Source organism: Hordeum vulgare, chromosome 5H, assembly GCF_904849725.1.
Source record: "Hordeum vulgare subsp. vulgare chromosome 5H, MorexV3_pseudomolecules_assembly, whole genome shotgun sequence".
Lineage (NCBI taxonomy): Eukaryota > Viridiplantae > Streptophyta > Magnoliopsida > Poales > Poaceae > Hordeum > Hordeum vulgare.
In genome coordinates, this window is record NC_058522.1 from 186,877,138 (window position 1) to 186,896,424 (window position 19,287).

A 19,287-nucleotide genomic window follows, 5' to 3' on the forward strand; every position below is an offset into this window, starting at 1 on the left:
GAGTCCCGATGCTCTTGGCACTCTGCCAACAAGCTCTCGTGCATATAGTACGGGTCCACAACGCACATATATTCTATGTTCTCGTGCCTGATGATGTAATTGAGATGCAGCGCATACAGGCGGATGAACTGAAAATCCAGCTTGGTTAGGTGGATCATTTCGTAGATGTAGTCAAATCGCAGGATGAACTTGTCTGCGGGCCATGTGTCGATGTATCCACTCGCACCCGGAACCTGAACCGGGTAAAGCTGGTATCCTGGTTTTTTATCTGTGGAGAGCAAATCATCATGAAGTCTCCTTAGATCATTGTTCTTTATGTTCTCTACCGCTTTCTGGTAGGATCGGGTTGCCGGCGACACGGAAATGCTCTGTACCTTCGACAGGTATTCTGTCTTCCTCTCGAGGCTGCGGCTGGCAGCTTGAAGAAGCTCTGGTTCCTTTACAACCTTTCTGTTCTGGTCTCATCCTTTGCTTCTTGGCGAGTGGCGGTAGTGAGCCCGCCATACCTTCCCTAACCACATCCCCCAGCGTCGTCGGGCTAATTATGAGTAAACGTTCTCTGTGTTGTTTTTGCTGGGTAGAGGCGGCATCTGGAGGCGTCTCGTGCGAGAATCGCATGAAGAGGGACTTTTTGCAATCAGCTGTCGGACGTTTCGGCTCCGGCAAAGTAGGCAGCATCAACTCATCTGCATGCTCATAGTGTGAGTCATATTTCTTAGCATCGTCAAAGCCGGTATTGATATACTGGTTAGGGTCCTCATCATCATCCTCCTCCATGACATCATCAACATTCGCTTTTTCGACGGGGGCGACGTCATCTCGCACTAATGGAGGCTCTCCCTTACCGCGTCATACGCTATCTACCCCCATGCCAGGTGTAGGTAATTGGGTAGGTGGGGTGGTGTTAATACCTTGTTGATGAGTTGCCGTTGGTGTGCTACCGGGCTCCTCAACACGAAGGTGAGTCTTTGGCCAAGGTAAAAACCAGTTCTTGCATGCACCAATCAGTTGAGGGGTCTCGTCATCACTGGCTGGTGCCGGAAGAGCCAAATCCTCGAAGCCCGCTTTGACACTGGCCACACAAACTTTGAAGACGCCATGGGGCATCTGCTTCTTGTGGAGCATGCGGTCCTTTGGCTAGATTGTTGTTGCCTTTCCCACATCCACCTTCTCCCCATTAATATCATACTGTAGGGTGCACGGGGTTTCGGCCATGGTTGATGTTGACGGTTTCCCTGAGGATGCATCCTAGTTGATTGCCTTAGCACTTGCGCACTTCCTCCGGCTCCGTTGGTCTAATTTCGTGGGGTGCATCGCCTTGACCATGATTTCCCTGGTGCCGAGAACATTTGGTTTTCTTGCCCTCTTCGTCTTCGGTCCTTCACCGACTAAGTCGGCTTCATCGCCGGACTTGAGGGCGGTGTCGGTGTCGGTGCCGGTGTTACTGTCGGTGGCGGTGCCAACATCGGTGTCAGGGTTGGTGTCACTGCCACCATGCGTCTCCGCCTTTTCTTCTGCTCCTCCTCTTCCTCCAATATTCTAAAACAGAATTAACCTAAAACCTAATTCTAAATATTACTAACCCAAATAATTCTAACAATAAAAAGTAATCTAAAACAAAATTTCCTCTCGTTCCTCCTCCTCTTCTTCCTCTTCTTCCTCTTCTAATTCTCCTTCTTCTTCTTCTTTTTCTCCTCTTATTCCTCTCCTTCCTCTTCTCCTCCCCCTATTCTTCCCCTCCTTCCTCTTCTTGCTCTCCTTCCTATTCTTCATTTCCTCCTCTTCTTCTTCTCCTCATCCTCTTCTTCCTCTCCTCCTCCTCTTCTTCCTCTCCTCCTCTTCTTCCTCTCCTTCCTCTTCTACTTCTCCTCTTTTTCTTCTACTCTTCCTTTTGTTCTATTTTTCCTCTACTTCTCCTCTAAATTCCCATTTCAGGCAATTCCAGGGCACTCCATATGTCCTAGTTTCTAGAACTAGTCATGCCGAAATTCATGGAAAATTTGAGCATGACCTTTGCTAAAAAGTGGACATATGGTGCGCGTGAAATTTAATGGAATGGAAATGAATCAATCTTCCGGCGAAACATAGGCCACTCGATCATTCCGAAAATACTTGCCACAAACTTAGCACAAATGGAGCACATTGGATTACCTAATAAAAATAGAAATTAAATGAAAAAAAATAAAAAAATAGAAATCCCCTCCCCTCCTCTTCTTCTTATCCTCCGCTTCCTCTCCTCCTCTTCTTCTCCTCCTCCTCTTCTTCCTCTCCTCCTCTCTTCTTTTCTTCTCCTCCTCCTCTTCTTTTCTTATCGTCTTCTACTTCTCCTCTTTTTCTTCTACTTCTCCTCTTTTTCTTCTACTTCTCCTCTTTTTCGACTACTTCACCTCTTTTTCTTCTACTTCCCCTCTTCTTCTATTTTTCCTATTCTTCCCCTCTCCACCTCTTCTTATTCTCCTTCTTCTTCTTCTTTTCCTCCTTTCCTTCCTCTCCTCCTCTTCCTCTAATAATTCTAAAACAGAATTAACCTAAAACCTAATTCTAAATATTACTAACCCTAATAATATGTCTCCTTCCTTCTCGTCTTCTTCCTCTTCTTCCCCTTCTTCTTCTCCTTGTTCTTGTTTTTTCCTCCTCTTCTTCCTCTCCTTCCTCTTCTCTTCCTCCTATTCTTCCCCTCCTTCCTATTTTTCCTCTCCTTCCTCTTCTTCCTTTCCTGCTCTTCTTCTTCTCCTCCTCATCTTCTTCCTCTCCTCCTCCTATTCTTCCTCTCCTTCTCATGTTCCTCTCCTCCTCTTCTTGTTCTCCTCATCTTCTTCAACAGGAGTAGGTTACCATCGGGAGATAGGGGCAGGGGCTACCTAGAGCGGGAGAGAGGCAGCATCCGGCGGCGACTGCTGCGGCGACTGCGGGAGCGGGAGGAAGAATAGGCAGGAGTGGAGGGAGTGCACAAAGAGGAAAATTTCGGGCTGGTTAAGTAACAATAGATGTAGCGCTGGATTTAGGGCAGCGCTACTGCTAACTTAGTAGTAGCACTAGTTCTGGTCCTATGCTGATGCTAAATGCCCTAGGATAGTTAGCAGTAGCGCTGGACCAGAACGAGTGCTACTACTAAGTTAGCAGTAGCGCTGTATTGGTTCGAGCCCTACTGATAACATTATTTTCTTTATTGTGTTTCCTTATTATTATTTTTCTTAATTATTTTTTCTTTTTTATTATTTTTCTTTTACTTTTATTATTTTCCTTTCATTTTCAGTTTACTTCTGTTTTTCTTTTGTATTGTTTTCTCCTTTTTGTTTTTATTCCGACGGCCTCGCACACGCAGTCGGCGACGAGAACGTCTCCCTCCCGACCACACTGCGTGAATATTACCGGAACCATGTACAAAAAATACATACATATATACAAATGATTATTTCGAACACAAAATACATACCTATATATAAATGATTGTTTGTCAGTTGTGTCAAAGACGTTTCACATTCAGTTTTTTTCCTTTCTTGTTTGTTGTGTTGATTCTTCTTTTCCGGCACCATGGAGTACGATCTTTCTTAGGTAATGTACTCTTGATTCTTATTTTCACATATGCTTCATCGTCATCGTCATCTTCCCTGATCGGGTTGCCGTATTGGTCGTAGTCTTCCTTGTTAGCGACTCCATCCATTCCGACGATGTTCCTTTTGCCTCTCCTCACGACAACACGGCTGGGATTGGTCGGGTCGGTTATGAAGAAGCATTGTGTCACGTGCTTAGCATGTATCCATGGCGATGACGTTAACGTTGACGGTAGCGCTCTTTGCGTCGGGTATAGACATGGTAGTGAAATATTTTTTTTCTCTTACGATAGCCTTAGCCCATCTGACACGGAACATCATCGCATTGTGCTTTCCAGCATATTTAAGCTCCCAGATCTCTTCGACCCTTCCGTAGAATCTTTCAGTTGTGCTATTGGAGTCGGTCACGCATTCAGTCGTCACCCGTGAGTATTAGTAATCACTGTCCATGTCTTTTGCCTCCATGTAGAACGTATACCCATTGACATCATATGCCTCATAGGACACGCGTTTTGGCGCGGGGACCTGTGCTAAGAAGTGTATGAGAAACCCACCTGCACTACCCTCTTCGGGTGGATTAGCACGAACCTGCTCTTTGAACCAACACGAGAAAGTGGCGTTGTGCTCTATAGTAACTTCGTCGTCCCTCTTGCACATCCCCTGATCATGGTACTTCTTTGCGATGATTTCTTTGTGCAGTGTTACATAATCATCTACCACATCTAGGTGTTGTAGCATTACTAAGTTAGCCCTGTCAAAGTCGTCCCGTCGATCCGAGTAGTCCACTTGCAATTCCCTCCGGCCGTTGTTCTGACCTTCTCCTCCGAGCCTCCCATGGTGCTTGTTGACGGGCAAACCAACAACAGGGTCTTCTTTCCCCATATAATTCTCGCAAAAGGAGATGCACTGTTGGGTCACATACCCCTGGATGATGCTTCCCGTGGGACGGGCCATGTTACGAACGAATCCTTTGATCACCCCATTCATCCTCTCCAACGGCATCATGCTGTGAAGGAATGTCAGCCCGAGGTCGATGACGTCGTCCACGATGTGGACACACGGATGAACCATGATGTCAAAGAATGCAGGCGGGAAGTACATCTCAAGCTCACATAGTGTGGCAACGATCTCTTCATGTAGCCTTCGCAACTGCTTCACACTGATGGACTTTCGAGAGATAACGTCGAAGAAGTTGTAGAGACCAGTAAGTGTCTCACAGTCGTGCTTGTCCATTATCCCTCTAATGGCAACCGGGAGTATCTGCATATCATGACGTGACAGTCATGAGACTTCATCCCACTGAACCATTTCTTCTTGGTGTATAGAAATCTGCCTATCTTCCCACAGTAACCGGAACTAAATTTGATTCCCGTAAGGCACTTGACGAATTGATCGATCTCCTTCGGACTTAAGGTAAAGCAAGAAGGGGGGCAACAATTCTACTCCTTCTTGTTGACTTTTCTTCCCCTTGGCCGCATCACCGTCACCTCGGTCGACTCGAGTTTTTACGGGGCATGTGGAGATCCCCCCTGATCTCCAAATCCTCCAAGTCTTTCCTTGCCTTCGGCCCATCCTTGGTCTTCTCCGCCATGTTCATCAGTGTGCCAAGCAAGCTCTCGAGGCCATTCTTCATTATATGCATTTGATCAAGTCAATGAGGTGTGTCGTGATTGGGCCAGTACTCCATGTCTGAGAAAACACACCTCATTTTCCATACCTTAAGTAGCTGATCCAGCGCCTTTTCCATCTTTCCTGGCGCGGGGCACTGTTGCGAGTTATTCAACAGCTCGTTGATTTTGGCGCCGCTCCTCTTACGTGGAGGTCCTCGATGCTCATCCAAACCATTTAATAGATCTCCAAGTTTTCTCCATGGGTCATCCTTTTCGAGCCATCTACGATGCCCCATGTATACGATTTTCCCAGACCCGCCATCTTTCGTTGACATAAGCTGCTGAGACGTTGTATCATCAATGCACCTCGTGCATCCGCTCTATCCGTGGCAAACCTGGCCTGAGGTGTACCCATAACCGAGATAGTCGTGCACCATCATCATCAATGCAACTCTCATATAGAAATAATCTCTTGTGCTTGTGTCCGATGTCTCGACCAGCGATTTCCATAACGTGTCTAGCTCCTCTTTCAGAAGCCCCATACATAGGTTAATATTATTTCTCGGTTCTTTTGGCCCTTGAATCAGCATGCTCATTTGTATGTCTTAATGATGTACATCCATACAAAGACGGTCCATGTGATGTTGTTAGTGCTTTGGTTTCCAAACGGATTCATGCCATCGGTACACATACCAAGCACGATGTTCCTTGCATCTTCTTCGAAAAAACAATATTCGGCATTGAGTGTTCTCCACTGGCTACCATCTGCGAGGTGTCTCAGGTTTGGATCATCTCCATCATTAGGCTTCTTCCTCTCCGCGTGCCAGCGCATGAGCTTTGCTTCCTTAGGATCTACGAAATACTGCCGTAGACGAGGATCAATCGGAAAGTACCATATAACTTTCTGAGGAGCTTTCTTTCCTGCATTCTATTATCGAGAAGCATTGCACACTGGACACCTGGTTTTTTCCGTGTGCTCTCCCTGATAAATGATGCAATCGTTTGTGCATGTGTGGTATCTAATGTGCGGCAGATCCAGAGGGAAAACGATTTTGTTGGCCTCATCGACACTAGTAGGACACAGGTTCAATGCAGGAAGAACCTTATTTTGTATATACTTCAAGTGCTCATCGAGGCTTTTGTTTGTCCATTTGTATTTGGCATTTGTCTTTAGAAGTTCGAGCATGAAACTCAAGCGGGTAACGTCGGGATCGCAATCGTCATATAATGGAGTCTTCGAGTCTACTTCAAGTTGCGCCAGCTTGGCCTCCTCTCTATCATCAACCGTGTCTCTATTCGCACTCTTGTGAAGGAGGTCCCGAACATGAGGGTCCTGCACGACTGAACTTAGTAGTGTCGAAGTCTATGGCGTGTCCATCGACTCTTCTCCGTCATGTCCGGGCTCTGCTACTTCGTCGTGTCCAGAATCTTCTCCGACACCATGTCCAGACTTTTCCCCGCTGACGTGTCTGGACTCTTCACAACCGTCGTGTCCGGCGCCATCGTCTTCTTGTCGATCGGTCATCTCTTCGTCTAGACCCATGTCGTTATTCCGTGCCATGCGGACATCCTCATCATCATCATCACTCATCCACCGAGTATAGCCATCCATGAAACCATTGATCAGCAAGTGGGCCTTCAAACTGCCACGATCAAAAGCGTCCAAAATTACTCCTTCTTTGCATCTTGTACACGGACATCTAGTCCGAGTCCGTTTATTTTCATACATGTCCATAACCGCGGATTACAAGTATCGCTCCACCTTCCTACCACTCACCTTCACTCGCGGATATTGTGTGACTGCAAGGTATATATAAAAAGCAAAAGGGTCATAAAAATGCATGCATATAAAAATTTGGCATGACCTTGCCTAAAAATAGGACATCTCGAGTTTGCTCGTAATTTGTCGAAACAGAAATAAATCAACATTTCATCAAAACAGAAGAAACTCATGGGTCATGTCACTCACACAATATCCCTTCATATCGCAAACAAAAATATCCCCATTATTACACAAGTTTTTACTCACCTATATATATCCCTAGAGAGATTGTGCATGGCTAAATAATGGAGAGGTAACAATGGCGCAGAACTTAGAGAGAGGAAAGGAAAAAGAAGGGGATAGGTCAAATGGGTATGAAGGGGGAGAGGGGGTGTGTGTGTGGGTGAAATTAGGGCAACAATGGTGCAGCAAAGGAGAAAGGAGGGGATAGGGCAAAGGGGAGGCGAGGGGGAGAGGGGGTGTGTGTGGGTGAAAGGGCAACAATGGTGGAGGAAAGGAGAAAGGAGGGGATAGGGCAAAGGGGGGCGAGGGGGAGAGGGGGTGTGTGTGGGTGAAAGGGCAACAATGGTGGAGGAAAGGAGAAAGGAGGGGATAGGGCAAATGGGGGAGTAAGGGGGAGAGGGTGTGTGTGTGGGTGATAGGTAGAAGAAAGAGAGAAGAAGGGCAAGAATGGTGGAGAAGTAACAATGGAGGAGGAAAGGAGAAAGGAGGGTAAAGGGGGGGAAGGGGGAGAGGGGGTGTGTGTGGGTTTAAAGGAAGTTGTCCACGTGTAGTAGGAGCGCTGGTGCCACAGGAGCGCTACTTCTATTGCACTTAGCAGTAGCGCTTTTCCCCAACTAGCGCTGCTACTATAGGTGTTGTTGGTGGCCTCGTTGGGCCCCTTTTAGCAGTAGCACTGGTTCGAAGGAAGCGCTACTGCTATGGGACTTAGCAGTAGCGCGTTTTACAGTCCCGCGCTACTACTACAGATACTGTGGGTGGCCTCGTTGGGCCCCGTTTAGCAGTAGCGCTGGAACTACAACCAGCGCTACTACTACGGTAGTTACGAGTAGGGAGTCCTATTTCCAGCGCTACTACTAAGTAGCAGCAGCGCATGCTATTTTCCAGCGCTACTACTAGGCTCCTACCTATAAGGTTTTTCCTACTAGTGTGAGTGCACTACTTTGCTTTATTTATCATGAAGTGTTTAAATGCTAGGGGGGAGGCTAGTATCCTTAGCGCTCCTGACCATGTCATTTTGCTCCGAACATTCCATAATGATAACACCTTTAATTTGGGAGCTATTATTGCCACCCGCTTAGCGAAATGCTTTAACATCTCTTTTCGTCATCATGACTATCTTTTACCACAAGCTTATATAGATCGCCAGTCTATGGTTGATCATCATTTTATTGACACTAATGATTCCTTGGATAACTTCCTGTATAACTTAGTTTTTAGTGAGGTTACCCAAGATATTATTTTGTTGCCTGCACATGCTTTGTTTAATGATATTGCCAGGAACGGATACAAGATCTTGCCTGGGACATTATTGCCTACCGGAACTCACAAGCTGCTGCCAAGCAGTAGCCCCAGGAGTGGGACTCTCTGGTGCTGCCGCCCAAACACTTTGAAATGAGGCCAGACGGCTACTACGGGTGGTAATTACCAAGCTAGGCTAAAATCCTAAGCTTGGGGGAGTACGTGTTTCCACCTATTTTACGTTCATGCTTACATACTCTAGTTGTCGGTGTCCACACTCTTGCACTTCATTATCCATGTTAGATTTATTTTCTTGCCTTCTTCTCGTGTGTTTCAAAAACTTGCAGAAAATCTAAAACTATTTCTCACTTCTTTTCTGTGTTTCTTTCAAGCATAACTCACTTGTAGTACTAAAAGAAAACCCAAAAATATTTCTCTTTTCTACCTTTACTTGTTGGGAGCTTTCCCTGTAAATAGTTTTTCTCTTTTTAGTTTTTCCTTCTTTAATTTTCTATCCTATTGACAAACAAAAAACTCTAAATATATTTTAGTGTGTTTCTCTAAATTTCTTTTCCCTTCTTTGAGTCATACCCAAGGGAAAGACCATGATGAAAATATTGAGTGGCTCTCATATGCATTGTTAGTAATGTAATAAAGAGCCCATATCACTTTGTCTTCTCCTTTTGAACGAAATGTTGCAGATTCCAGCTTAGTCGATGGCACTTTTGCACTATTATTATTTTGATATCATCGGTCGAGAAAGTGAAAGGCAATAATGATGATACAAGATGAAGTGACTCTAGCAAAGAGAAGTGGGTATGAACTCAACTTGTTTTTGTTGTTGTAAATATGTTTAGACTAGTATCCATGATTTAGCGTATTATGACCAAACATGTATGCAATAAGAATTAGAGATTATAGTTGTTCATGCCATGCTTAAGTAGCTAGGAGTGGATAATGATTTATCTTGGATGTCAGCATGCATTAAAATGGTTGTGATGTAGTATGATAATTTGGTATCCTCCTCTCGTTCTTCGAGTTGCTTGACTTTGCACATTTTCACGCATGTAGTTGAATCAAAACCAACATAGCCTCCATGGTATTTATTATCATGGTTTTTATATCCTACTCATGCGAGTATGCAACGATAATTATTCATAAAGCATGTTCATGACCGTCTTAGCTCTCTAGCTAGTCACTTCCCAATCTATTTGCTCGCCTTCGCCTTTACTAAGTGGGAATACTACTTGTGCATCAAAATCCTTGAAACAAACTTATTCCAGATGAGTCCACTATACCTACCTATATGCGTAGGAACCTTTAATTTTACCGCTTGGGAACTGCCGCTAATTGACACGAAGGGTGCACCACCCGAAATAACTTATCTTTTATTTTTCCTATCAGCTCTGGCACCTCTACAAATCCCTCCTTCCCTCTGCGAAAGGACTTACTATTTACTTTCATGTTATTTTATTTCCACTTTGAGTCATCACCTTCTCAAATAAGAACCAGACCTGAGAGCACTGTTGTCATCCTCATGTTTTATGTCTAGTTAGTCATTTTTTGCAGCATGACTGGATCTCTTTTACCATGAATTACAATGTCTAGTCGCTGCTTGAACTTTGGAGGTGTTGTGCATTTATTTTTGCAGTCTCAGAAAGGGCTAGCGAGATACCATTGTTGTCATATTATATCATGATTGTTTTGACCAAGTGTTGGCTTTTGAGTTATCTTATTATTGCTTGCTAGTTGATCATGACATTGATATGAGTAAATATAGTTTCTAAGGGTTATTGTTGATACGATTAGTCATAATTTATGCTAAAAACATGGGCGCTCTCTAATCTTGTATATGTAAACAAGAACAAAAGTGGTAGTATAAGTTTTGCTTTATCACTTTCAGTTTGTCAATGGAATTACTTGAGGACAAGCCATGGGTTAAGCTTGCGGGAGTTGATACGTCTCCATCGTATCTACTTTTCCTAACGCGTTTGCTCTTGTTTTGGACTCTAATTTGCATGTTTGAATGAAACTAACCCAGACTGATGTTGTTTTCAGCAGAACTACTATGGTGTTATTTTGTGAAGAAATAAAAGGTCTTGGAAAGGAATGAAACTTTTTGGAGATTATTTACGGAATAAATGAAGCATACTAGAACCAAGACCCACTAGAGGGGAGGCCATAGGCGCCCACTAGACATGAGGGCACGCCAGCCCCCCTAGAGCGACCTGGTGTCTAGTGGGGCCCACATGGCTCCGCTGGCCCTAATTCTAGTGCAGTAAACTCCTATTTCGGAGAAAAAGTCACAGAGGAAGTTTCATCGCGTTTCATGACACGGAGCCGCCGCCACCTCCTGTTCTTCGTTGGGAGGGCTAATCTGGCGTAAGTTTGGGGCTCCGGAAAGGGGAATCTTCGTTCTTCGTCATCACCAACCCTCCACTATCGCCAATTGCATGATGCTCTCCAGCAGGAGTGAGTAATTCCTTCGTAGGCTTGCTGGTAGGTGAAGAGCTGGACGAGATTCATCATGTAATCGAGTTAGTTTTGTTAGGGCTTGATCCCTAGTATCCACAATGTTCGGAAATAGATGTTGCTATGACTTTGCTATGCTTAATGCTTGTCACTAGGGCCCGAGTGCCATGATTTCAGATCTCAACCGTTTATGGTTTCACCATTATATCTATGTTCTTGATCTGATCTTGCAAGTTATATGCACTTACAACGTTTAAGGATCCGCATGCCGCAAAGTGAAAATAATTGGGATTCTTTCTGGTGATTACCGTAGTATGAGGAGTTTAGGTATTCACTATGTGTCAATGCTTTGTTCTGGTTCTCTATTCCAAGGAGGCCTTAGTATCCCTTAGTTTCCTTATGGAACCGCTGCCACGGGAGGGTAGGACAAAAGATGGCATGCAAGTTCTTTTCCATAAGCACGTATGAGTATTTACGGAATACATGCCTACATTATATCGATGAATGGGATGTATTTCTGTGTCGCCCTATGTTGTAACTATTATATGATGAATATTACCCAGCAATATCACCGCTGCAGTGCCTTTGAGTTTTTGACATATTGTGCTTCCTAAGTTACTACTGCTACTACTGCTGTTACAACTGCTAGGAAACTACTACCAATGATACCGTTACCGCTGCTAGAGTTACCGTTATTGCAGCTACTGTTACCACTGCTCTCAAAACTATCATATTAATATGCTACTGATCACTGTGCTGCAGACACTAAATCTACAAATGTGGTTGAATTGACAACTCAGTCGCTAGTGCCTGCAAATATTCTTTGCCTCCCCTTGTGTCAAATCTATAAATTTGGGATGAATATTCTACCCTCAAAAACTATCACGATCCCATATACTTGTGGGTTATCAGGTAGCAAGTAGAGAATAGAGAGCAAAACAATCTATAAAATCTTGAAAATAAGGTGTGGGGTCCACACTTACACTAGTGCAATCTCTCAATAATGCTAGCATAGTAGAAACATATGGTCATCCCTCAACGTACGACAAAGAATCACTTTGAAGTTCATAAGTAGCAGAGAACATAAGATGAAATAGTTGTAGGCAGCGAACACCTCAAAGTTATTCTTCTGATCAATCTTTTGGGCTATTCCTGTAAGTCACAAACAACCCTGGAGTTTATACTAGAATAAATCCCATGATACATATCAATCAACCCTAATGTTACCTAGATACTCCAATTTCACCTCAAGTATCCGTGGGTTAATTATAGGACATGCATCAAACTATTTCAGATTCATCATATTCAATCGGACACCAAGCAATTCAAAGAGTACCCGAGGATTTCTATCGGAGAACATAGTACGAAAACATGCAATTAACCCCTAAGCATAGATCCACAAGGTCACCAGAATGCGGAAGTTCATGACATAACATATATCAAGTGAATCAATAGAATACACAATTGTCACTACGGGTATCCGTGTAAGTGCATCTAGCGCCCCTTAGTGATTTTGGTGGATTGAAGAATTATATGTTAAGAGACTGATATGTTTGTGAGTGTACAGATACTCTATAAGTCGCTGAGGAGTTTGAGTTATTAGAAGAATATCGACCTCTAAAAATGAATGTCTTCGGGTGAAGACTTCTGTCTTTCCTTGAAGACTTTGATAACGAAGAATTTTCTATCCCTCGTGAAGACATGAATATGAGAATTCGGTGTGTCCTGGAGAAAATGCTCTAAAGACTTTGTAGCTTGAAGATTTACTCTTTCTGTTTCATTTTCTTCATTCTTGAGTCATAGGAACTATCACACCCTGTTTTCTGAGTTACTTTTTCCGTAATTCAAAAATCTGAGTTTATTAAAACTTTTTCAAAACTAATGTTGTGAGTGCCATGATTTCCATTGTATGATTGAACGCTTGAGTGTGTGATATCAAAAACCACATTCTCACAAACTAATTATTTTTAAAACCCTTTCTCTTAATTCTTGTTAATTCAAAACCCTACTTTGGGTTGCACTACAAGTCATTGATGGCAAGGAGTGCTCTTACCCAAAGTTGGTGATCTGGTTCTAGCACCATTTTAGTTCACCAAAACCATAAAATAATTATATTATGAATTATTTTCCTATTTTAATTGCATGTCCATTTTCGAGGCCACAAATGATATTCCTATATGGAAAAATTCTTCTCTGCCTTGAGAAAATCAGAGAAAATTTGGAGATACTCAGAAGGACATATATTTTCCATACATAAGATTTTAAACCCCTATTTATATTATTATTATTTGAGTAAAACCCTAAAACCATTTTCTGTCTATTTCGACCTTTTGAAACATTTACAAAGGAAGTATTCTCAATAAATCCCTACAAATTTCCAGTGGTATCCCTAAGCCATATTTGGTGCCCATATCAAATTTCACCTTGATCCAAGGTGATTAAGGTCACTCAATAATTGCAAAACCCCTTATGTCCAGTATGAAGTTAGAGAAACTCTACATAGCAAACTTTATCCAATGGAGCTGAAACTTTGCAGGAGTGCCTAATACCTCAAATGAGGACTCCATGCCAAAAATAGGATTTGTGGGACTTGATTTGCCACACTCTGTTTGAAAGGAACAGATCTGGTCATTTGGTGATGTTTTCATGTTTACAAAGCTAAACTTGTCCACTCGAGCTCAAACTTGGTGAAACCCCTTGTTTTAGCACCAAACCCAATCATGTTAAGTTGCATAGCCAGTGGTGGGGTGCAACCACCCCAAACCACTGTCGAGCACCTTTTCTCAGTTGGGTAAAACCCCTCCTAACCTTTGCTAAACCCAATCCCTTTCTGCCAAACTCATAGATTAGGTGGCTGACATCAATGCCTAACTCTAGTCAAGTGGACCCTCTATGGTTGAAAGTAGATAAACCAAAATCTCGAATTTAAGCTTCAGCCCAAGGCTGACAGCACATGTTTCCTTGTCTCTCTTTTACCAGCCGAGGCTCCCACGGGACTCCAATGGCTAGGCATCTCCAAGCAAGTGCCCAGGACACGCTACACACGTCCAAGGCACCCCAAAGTGCGCCAGCATGCCGTGGCATAACAAAGTTGCACTCTGGACGCGCTATAGAGAGCAACCGAGGTGGGGGCGACTCCCTCAACCAGTTCTAGCCTCCCCGTGGTGTCTCTCCTCTTACCCGATAAACCCTCTGCATCAGGAAACCCTCAGGGCCCCTCGTTTCCCAGGCTAAGAGCCGGTGCAACGCGTGCCCGCGCACCAGACGTGCCAGAGGAGCGCGACCATGATAACTCACCTCTCCTCTCTCCCTCTCTCCCGCAGTGAGTCCTGGAGGTCCAAAACCATGTCCTAAGACCATGGTTTTGACCCCAGCCTCTCTCAGCACACCTATGTATGCCATGGTGGATCACCGGCACTCCCGAGTCGGCTCACCATCGCGGGCCTATAAATAGCCCCTCCCCTTGCTCCAGAACCCCTCACTCCACCTCACCGAGACCTCAATCACCTCCCTGGACATCCAATTGAGCAAGCAGAGCCCCGGTGCTCGATATCGACCGAGGCCCCTCCACCTCGGAGTTCTGGTCGATCTTCGGCTACACGTTGGCTCTCGCGTCCCTCTGCCCACCAAAACACTCCTCGTGACACTAGGAATGTTTTCCCCCCCTCTTCCCCTAGCAAATCCGTGCCCGTAGCTACGACCTCCACCTTCACCAGAAACCCCTCCACCGCGGCTACCTCATCGCCGGTGAACCAGAGCCCCTCCGCCATTGACTCCACCACCAGCAGGTAGGCGACGACGAGCCGGACCCATTCCTGACATCGTTAGGGCCCGAGAACGTCGGTAGCCACGCCGGCGTGCTCCTCCTCCTCTCTGGCCAGAGGTAGGAGACGACCCCGACAAGTGTGCCCACTTGTCGGTAGCCCATCTCTCTCTTCCTCGCTGCCCGCAGCCGCTCACCGCACGGGCCCGCGCGTCATGTTCAAACCTGACAGTGCGCGCGCCTGGGCAGGCTGGTTGGCTGGCGGGTGGGCCGGCCCAGTCCCAGGCCAAGCCAGGCCAGGGGTTGTAGCCCTTTTTCTTTTTGTTTTAAACTTCACTCTAAATGATTTGAAAAAAGGTTTAACTAGTCAAATAATATGATTCTTCCACTGTTATTACTCTAAAAATGTGTAGTATTTAAGAGAACCATTGGATCAGTTTTTGCAACAAATATTCTGTTTTACAAAAATAAAAAGGGTTAAATTGGAATAGTTTTGCTTCTGTTATATTGATTTTAAAAATACTCTTTCACTAAATCTAGAGATAAATATTTTCAAAATAACAATATGGATTCATCAGAATTAAACATCATTTTTAAAGTGACTTTGTGATCTGTTTTGGAGTGAGCAACTTATTGCTTTTATTTATTACGACGATAGGAAACCCGTGTGACGAATGAGTTGGACTTGAAGACCCCTAAGACCACGGATACCTAGCTGACCAACGTAAGTAGCCCTTTGTCCATGTATGAGCATATGTTATATTGCACGCTAGTAGAGCAAATAATTCCGTTGCATGTGATCATAAGTATCGGTAAATCATTTAGTGAGCATGATCCTACTACCTATGAGGGTCACACTAATATCATGTTTACAAATAGAGCTATAATAGTTGTAGCATGAGAATGATGATGGTACAATTCAAAGGTATATGAAAACCCCGTCGGGTGCCACTAATGTCCGAGGGTGATGATAAGTTAGGTGGCCACTTTTGCTGAAGTGGTGCACCGGGTATTTGTGTGAGTACGGATTCGGAAATGAGAATAGATTTATGATGTGTTGACCGTCCCAACCCAACATGTACGACCATGTTACCCCTTTATGGGACGGGGCTTTGTTGATTAGTCTGGTCGGTGCTAGCAAAGAGCCACATAACTAGTGGTGGGAGAGATGTGTGGTCACTCTCGTGATGAGGTTGTGCCAGGTAGGGAAACTATGCCGTTTTTACTTGTCCCGGCACACCGTTGGTCCCCGCATGGTTGATACTGTCTAGAGTCGGTGCTCGTAAGACGTACAACATGTGGGCTGGGTACCAATCGAGTGGACCTCTTTGTCTAGTATCATCAAGGGAAAGGCATTGATCGGGTACTTTCCTCGGGTATGTTATATACCGCGAGTCGTGGATGACATGGAAATTTCCCGGATATCGTGGGTCCAGCGTACTACCTCTTCAGAGTGTAAAACTATTCGAATAGCCGTGTCCACGCTCAAGGATAGTTGGGAAATCCATCTTAAACTACATCTAGTCGTTTCCGAATAAACCAAGTGTGTGTGTGAGTGTGTGGTAAAAAGGTGTTTATATGAAATAGTTGATATGACCAAGTTGAGTGACTTAGCATATAGGGTGAACCCCGGGAGTTCAGACCTTGACAGATATGTTGATATCTGTCACCTGTTCTTCAAATCAACATTTAACTTATGTTGCACATCCATGATGATGTTTATTTACAAACAAGATGTTATCCACCAAAGATGCATATTACTTGTTATCCTTCGCTTGCATTGTTCATATCATGGGATGTTTGCGAGTACATTCAAAAGTACTCATTGGCTTGCCACTAGTTATATTATTGACCAGACATGGAAGGACCGGAGTTTGGAGAAGAGTACGTCTTCGTAGACGGCCCTGCGAACTAGGATGCTTCCCAGTGAGAATGCCTATTGGTGTAGGCTGATGGCATGGGCAACCACTTAGCCCTCAGGTTTCCGCTAATAGTTGTATCCGTGTGATTTGTTCTTATAGGACCTACCTTGTGAACTTGACCATTCCGTCACGTGATGTAATAATTCGGTACTTGGATGTAAGACTCTCAATATTAAGTATCTGTGTGTTCGGTGAGCATTGATATGTGGTATCACTGAGCATGTTCATTCGGCGGTCTCGAATCGTAAGTGGGGGTCCCCACAGACCTGGTATCAGAGCCATCCTGACAATAGGAAAACTTTGGTAGCATGGACAATAGCCGAGACGATTAGTGCACCTAGACTTTACCCTGAGATTTTCGGCACCCACAAAAACTTTCTAACCCTCTCCCCTACATCCTGTAGATGGTCGCCGTACCAGATATCCTTCTAGAGACAAGCTTTCCCCTACTTTTGGGAGATAGCCTCGAGAAGTGTCAAGTCAGTCGCACGCCCATCTTCCTCTACCACGAGCACTGGGTCAATGCCAACACCAAGGAATATCACGTGGACGTGATAGTGAAGGCTAATGACTCCCCAACTAGTTGGTTCTTTGAAGGACCACAGATGGAGGATCTGATGTTGGAGTGGAGACAGCTGCACGAGAGGCGCTTGTGCGTCTCTGCGACATCCTTCCCGAGATGGCTAACGAGCCAGCTACTCATCACCTACCTTCTCTTAAGGATGGGATTGACGGAGTTGGACACTCAACCCATCATCAGAGGACGGGATGACACTAAACCTTTTGATCAAGGAGTCAATGAAGATTCGCCAATAACTACACCAAGTCAAGGACCTATTTCGCGTGGAGAAGATGAAGACCCACAAGGTGAAGAAGGAAGGAGCACCTGGAGGGCGGTGAGAAATTGCCTTCCGAGGAGGAGTACCACCGCTTCAGGCCACTCCTATTCAGAGTCGCCGCCTGACTGCGGAAGAGTACAATGAGATCCTCACTGCCTCACTAACGAAGAGACACCATGATGGACCACATCCTTCACCGACCCCTCTGAAGGAGGATAGTACCAATGAAGATCAGGACAAAGACCCTGCAGAACCTGCCTATGAGACCGAGCAGTCCGCCGCTTAGGATTACATCTTAGGCAATTGGAAGTCTGCCCAAGAGTAGTAAGTTCATGTATCGGTTGATGCGAACCACGAGTGTTGTGTGAGCATGTTTGATGCAAGTCGCATTTCTGCCTTAGGAAACTTTAAGCGACTACATCGCTTGTGTTTAATCTAATGCATTAGCTTTTCTCAAAAATCTTAGTTTAAAAATATTACACTAGCACGACAACAAACCCTCCCTTAATAGAGCATCATCCCTTATGGTTCCGGCCAGTTCCGCATATTGACCTATCTACTCCCCTGACAGGATGGTGATTTCAACTCGCACTAGCACCTTAGGCAACCCCGACTCTACCTCTTTCGGTCAGCAATAGGGAACCGGGGGGACGTTCAATCTGGAGATCACCACGAGTAGCAGCAACGTGATATTCCATCGCCACCGCCTCCTCCAGAAAGCTTGACTATGGCTCAGTTCCTACATGCTCTCCACGAGGAACGTCAAGACAATAATGCCTCTATTCAGCAGCTTGCTCAAGTCCTAGTGAACAACCCGCCACAGAACGGGAATGACAACGGTCGCTCTACTCTCTCTGAGTTTATGAGGACTATGCCACCCATATTCACGGAGACGACTGAACCATTGGATGCTGATGACTGGATCCGTACTATCGAAGACCTCCTCGCGTTGGTCAAATGCACTCATGATCATGAGAAAGTCATTTATGCTTCTCACTGTCTCGGAGGCACGACCCGAGCTTGGTGGGATGGATTCCAGATCATGCGAGCAGGACAAGTCATCACTTGGGCAATGTTCAAGGAAGGATTCCGCGCTGCTCACATTCCTCACGGAATGATGACCATTAAGAAGAGGGAATTTCGAGCATTAAGGCAAGGCAGTGGATCCGTCTAGGAGTATTTGCAGAAGTTCAATCTCCTGTCAAGGTATGCAGCTGAGGACATCAACACCGAGGCCGCTAAATTGAAACTCTTTATGGAAGGACTGCAGTAGTCACTCCAGTATCAACTGGTTGTTTGTGAATGCCGGACCTTGAGCGATCTGGGTCATAAGGCCGTTATGTTGGATGATAAGCGTTGTGCAATGGACGACACCCGGAAGCGAAAGCTGATCGGTAGTGGAGGACCTAGTAATCTGAAACCATGCCCATGGCAGTCAGCTCCAGCAAGACCCAGTTATCAGCAGCAGCAGTATAAGGCTCCAACATTTTGCCAGAACTACCAGCCTCAGCAACAAGTCAACACCAACCAGCATTCAACCCACCGAACAACAGTGGAGTCAAGACCAACCTCCCATCACAAGTTACCTCTTTTGGATGTGGACAGACAGGGCACTATTCCAGGTAGTGTCCCAACAAGAAGCCCGACGCACCACGACCCAAGGCACCCAATCAAGGTCAAGGAGCACCATGCAGGAACCAAGCTCCCTGCAATTAGCAGTATCACGGCAGGGGACATATCAATCATATCTCCGCGGAAGAGGCACAGGAAGACCCGAACTGCATTCTGGGTACGTTCCTCGTCAACTCCACCCCAACAACAATATTGTTTGATTGTAGTGCTTCACATTCTTTTGTCACTCAAAGATTTGCGAAAAAGTGTTG